Below are 5,815 nucleotides of genomic sequence, written 5' to 3'. Positions count from 1 at the left end.
ATGGGCTCTTAGTGTCTGAAAGTTAAGGGTTTCTCTTAAAGCCAGAAAGGCTTTGGATGATGTTGTGAAGGAGAGACGGAACGATGTGTTGATTATAGGAAGGACAGCATGGATATCTGTGGACTATAGGTGAAGGAGTGTGGCTTGCAGGTCAGGAGTTGAGTGAGTCGATTTTTTTTGTCACAAAAAAGTATTTCCCCTTAAGGAGTAACTCAGGGGTGGTATCGTGGTTACTCTTCTCTGGCATAAACTAAAGATTGATAGAGGGAGGTGTCTTAAGTAGTATGTATACTAACTTTAGGTGTGGGACATTGTTGTGGCTGATACTGATTAGTACTTTGCAAATAACGCAAGCAGCAGCTGAAAAGATCACTCACATCATAATATTGAAATTTAAAACTGTTTTTTTTAAGAGTAAATGTACATCGAAAAAAAATCAAAAGAAAGATCTGCAAACTGAATAGGAGACCAGAACAAGCAGCAAACAACAGAAGGCTTTTGAAAAGTAACAATTTTTCATAAAATTCTACACCGTTTTCTTATCAGCTAAGTTGTTTACGACTGTTCTAGGCAGTGCTAGGACTTTCCGAAAAGAGAGCTAGCTAGACTAAAAAGGAGTGTGCTAGTTGGCAGAAGATTGAAAGAATTGAAGGACAAAGAAGGACAAAGTGGGACAAAATAGGACAGAAGAAAGGGAAAGGGGACCAGTTAAGTGGGAAAACAGTTCCTGTAAAGACACAAAAGACAATAATTACACAGAAACAAACACTCTAATTGATCTCCCTCTACGCATACGGCACTTTCCGGTTCGGTTTGGACGGAATAGTGCATTCCGCTTTGCTCCCAAGGTAGTTTATGTCCAGGTCAGTATTACATTTCATTTTCTCCATTACAGACAACAGTTTGATTTGTTTTGATCTATAGCTGGCTACATAGCCGTCTATTGTATCCAAATAGATTGTGTGAGTGCTAGAGTAATTGTCGAGGTTACCTAGCCAGTTAGAGTCTATCCCTATGCCAGCTAACACTTTCAAGAACAAAGTCAACAACCTTATTTAATATCTCAATGTTCAAAGTTTAGACGATTCCAACACCAGCTTAAAGTTAACTACGTAAGAGAAGTAAAAGAGTTGAAGTCTCAACTAGRTGCCCAACAATCGATCTTTACAAGGCCCAGCTCAAAATCAAAGGCAGCCCCAATTGCATCATTCCGGGACAAGAAACCGTTCCAGGATGGAGCAATTGTAAAAGAGGCCCTTTTTAGAAGCAGCAGAATCATTGTTTGATTTTAAAAATAAATCAGAAATCAATTCCGCTACTACGGATGTTCAGCTATCCAGAAATACTGTTACGCGGCGCTATGAAATGATGGATGAGGATTTCAGGGAGGATCTTAATAAAAAAGACAAATGAGTGCGTGTTATTTTCGACACATCTCAGTTGTGCATTTTCATCAGAATGGTGTTTGACGATTTGACTGCCAAAGAGGAACTGCTCAAAATCGTATCGTTGAAAGGAAAAACTTGAGGGGGGGATTTTTTATATTGGCATTCAAGGACTATTAATAGCACTCAGTTACCCATTTACAAACTTGTGTCCATAACTACAGATGGAGCACCAGCCATGACTGGCCGCGTCAATGGGTTTTATTGCCCTTTGCAGAAATGATGATCTTTCCAGACTTCCTCAATTATCACTGCATAATCCATCAACAGGCCTTGTGTGGTAAAATGCTGAATATGAAAGATGTCATGGATATCGCGCTCAAAATCATGAATTCTATTCATGCCAAAAGTCTGCATCTTCAGGTCTCAACTGGAAGAAAGCGAAGCTGAATACATAGACCTCTTGCAACACACGGGTGTAAGGTGGTTTAGTAGAGAGAAATTCCTGCAGAGATTTAAGGATCTGTTATTTGTGATCAAGGAGTTTCTGTCCTCAAAAGATGCCGAATATGAGCAGTTGGATGACAGTGTGGCTGTTGGATTTAGCTTTTTTGACCGACGTAACTGTTTGGCAGAATGAGCTCAATTTATGGCTGCAAGGAGAAGACAAAAAAATTGTTGAAATGATTAGTTCTGTGACAGCTTCTAAACAAAACCTTGTGCTTTCCGTTTGGTGTTGATGTTGACGAAATTGCAACAAAAATTGCATCATTGTTTCACATGGAGACATCAGCCTTCGAGTGAAATTTTGACTCTGCAAAGCGACCTCCAAATCAGGGGATCACTTTTGGAACCTTATCGTGGAGGAAAAATATCCAACATTTTTGGCATCGGCCTACCTTTGCGAGTCAGACATGTTCAGACATGAAGATCATCAAGTCAAAATATCGGTCCACTCTAACAGATGATCACCTGGACACCTGCTTGAGGCTAGCAATCAGTGGCTACAGTGGTTTCTCCACTAAACGTTTTGTGATTATGCAACGGACTTAGAGGTAATTTGTGGTTTAGTACGATACCCTGCGTCTCCACTTCATTGCTCCAGACCACCACAAGGGGGAGTTAGAGCACTGATTATGCTTTTGGGTCCTACTGTGTCTCTGACAATGAATGGGCGACATAAACCTAAATAGAAACTGATAATTGTGCACAACTTCACTATTACTTACTAAAACTGTTACACTAAGGTTTTTATTTTAAGATTATTTTGCTCTTACTGTAGTACTGTATGCCACTCCCGACTGGTCACGTTGTACAGTACCTGAGTGGCGCAACGGTCAAAGGCACTGCATAGCAGTGCAAACTGTGTTGCTACAGATGCCGGTTCAATACCCGTGCCGGCCTTGACTGGGAGACCCATATGAGATGACTGTAGGTTTTTGGTTTCTCCCTCTAAAAACAGAAATAATTCTAAATAATAAACTGGCTTTTTTTAAATTTACAATTAGTAACAATGTCTCACCCCATGTTCAAGAATGGCCTTTTTCTCACTCACTTTACGTTATTTGAAAACTATATCTCCAAAATGTTTTTTTTTTTTAACAAAGCTATTCTTATTTATTATTAATTTAGAATGATATAAAAGCCCCTTGGATATTCTCACAGATATATTATTAACCCTGTTATTAGCAGGACAATATACAGTTGAAGTCGGACGTTTACACTCACTTAGGTTGAAATCATTAACTAATTTTTCAACCATTCCACAAATTTCTTGTTAACAAACTATAGTTTTGGCCAGTCGGTTAGGACATCTACTTTGTGCATGACACAAGTAAGTTTTCAAACAATTGTTTACAAACAGATTATTTAACTTATAATTCACTGTATCACAATTCCGAGAGAGGATTAGTGACCCAAGGAAAAAATAAAAAAATAATAATAATAATAATAATTGTCCGATATACTTATTCAGATAGCAGCCCGATAAGACAGCTAACGGTTAGCGGGCCCAGATGAAGCGTCAGGTAACGTCAGGACGGAGGTCAGTTGAATACTCCCCTCGGGCAGATAACGTCGGCAGCCAGTCGTGAAGCCCGGTGGGGCTCCGTATCTGCAGCAACAACAAAACAAAAAACAAACAAAAAAAAAAAACGGGTCCGATAATGAAGTTGACGAGCTCAGGGCGAGGATTTCTCCAGGAGACATCAAGATTGTAACATACTCTGTTTCACGGAAACATGGCTCTCTCGGGATATACTGTCTGAGTCCGTACAGCCAGTTGGGTTGTCAGTTCATCGTGCAGAAGGAATAAATATTGCTCCGGGAAGGAGGCCGGGTTTGTATGTTTCATGGTTTAACTACTTCATGGTGTGATTGTGACAACAGCATACAGGAACTCAAGTCCTTTGTTCTCTGACCTAGAATACTCAACAATAAATGCAGACTGCTAAGGTCTATTCAACCCTGGTCTCGAATATTACTGCACAGCCCCAAAATAAAAAATGCCTGATTGACATAAAATTGGACCAACCCGCGGCACTATAGTTGCTACATTTGTTTCCAAGCTGTTCGCTACCATAGCATCCGTCAGCAGTTAACACGTTTACATTTCACGCTTGCGAGACTGCTGTAACAGAATATTCTTTGTTCCAGTGGTAATTTTTTGCTATGTTTTTTTTCTATCAAGTTATGTTTTTAATGCGTGCTGGACCAAGCAGCAAGAAACCAAACATCTACCACTTTCACAGTGAGTGGGAGGCAGATTATTTTTTCACCACAACAAATTCAATGTGGTGTGTCTGATCTGCCATTCAACGTAGCTCTTGCTAAGAGGGAATGTCGAGAGGCATTTTTCGAAACTGTTCACAAGAAATATGAAAGTGAACTTTCCAGTGTTAGTTATTATTTTTCAGAGTAAATAACCCGGACACTAGAGAAGCTTTACCCAAGTTGAATTCTTCCCAAAGGTTCTGTACAGCTGTAATCAGACAGCAAAACATTTCTCACATCACAGTTATATACATCCTACTTAAGACACTCCCTCGCTCCAATCTTTAGTTTATGCCCAAGAGAAAAGAAGGTAACCAGATACCAACCCTGATTACTCCCTTAAGGGGGAACTGACTCACCCTCACTCCTGACCTCAACCCTCCTTCACCTAATCCACAGATATCCATCTGTTCCCTATATCACACATCGCTCTCCTCTCCTCCATCAAACACATTCCAAAGCCTTCCTGGCTTTTTACAGAAAACCCTTAAACTTCTGACACTAAACCCATTCTCTTCCATTCTTCCTATTCAGGCTTTTTCTCTATCATTTATTTAATATCTCAATGTTCAAAGTTTAGAACGATTCCAACACCAGCTTAAAGTTAACTACGTAAGAGAGTAAAAGAGTTGAAGTCTCAACTAGTTGCCCAACAATCGATCTTTACAAGGCCCAGCTCAAAATCAAAGGCAGCCCCAATTGCATCATTGTTCCAGGATGGAGAAATTGTAAAAGAGGCCGTTTTTTAGAAGCAGCAGAATCATTGTTTGATTTTAAAAATAAATCAGAAATCATTTCCGCTACTACGGATGTTCAGCTATCCAGAAATACTGTTACGCGGCGCTATGAAATGATGGATGAGGATTTGAGGGATTTGAGGAACAATTGTTTACAAACAGATTATTTAACTTATAATTTACTGTATCACAATTCCTGTGGGTCAGAAGTTTACATACACTGAGTTGACTGTGCCTTTAAACAGCTTGGCAAATTCCAGAAAAGGATGTCATGTCTTTAGAAGCTTCTGATAGGCTAATGGCATAATTTGAGTCAATTGGAGCTGTACCTGTGGATGTATTTCAAGGCCTACCTTCAAACTCAGTGCCTCTGCTTGACATCATGGGAAATCTAAAGAAATCAGCCAGGACCTCAGAAAAATAATTGTAGACCTTCACAAGTCTGGTTCATTCTTGGGAGCAATTTCCAAACGCCTGAAGGTACCACGTTCATCTGTAACAAACAATAGTAACAAGTATAAACACCATGGGACCACGCAGCCGTCATACCGCTCAGGAAGGAGACGCGTTCTGTCTCCTAGAAATGAACGTACTTTGGTGCGAAAAGTGCAAATCAATCCCAGAACAAGCAAGGACCTTGTGAAGATGCTGGAGGAAACGGGTACAAAAGTATCTATATCCACAGTAAAAGAGTCCTATATCGACATAACCTGAAAGGCCGCTCAGCAAGGAAGCAGCCACTGCTCCAAAACCACCATATAAAAAAGCCAGACAATGGTTTGCAACTGCACATGGGGACAAAGATCGTACTTTTTGGAGATATGTCCTCTGGTCTGATGAAACAAAAATAGAACTGTTTGGCCATAATGACCATTGTTATGTTGGAGGGAAAAGGGGGAGGCTTGCAAGCTGAAGAAACCA

Source organism: Salvelinus sp. IW2-2015, linkage group LG34, assembly GCF_002910315.2.
Source record: "Salvelinus sp. IW2-2015 linkage group LG34, ASM291031v2, whole genome shotgun sequence".
In the NCBI taxonomy this organism is placed as follows: Eukaryota; Metazoa; Chordata; class Actinopteri; order Salmoniformes; family Salmonidae; genus Salvelinus; species Salvelinus sp. IW2-2015.
Note: the sequence above shows the minus strand (reverse complement) of the source record.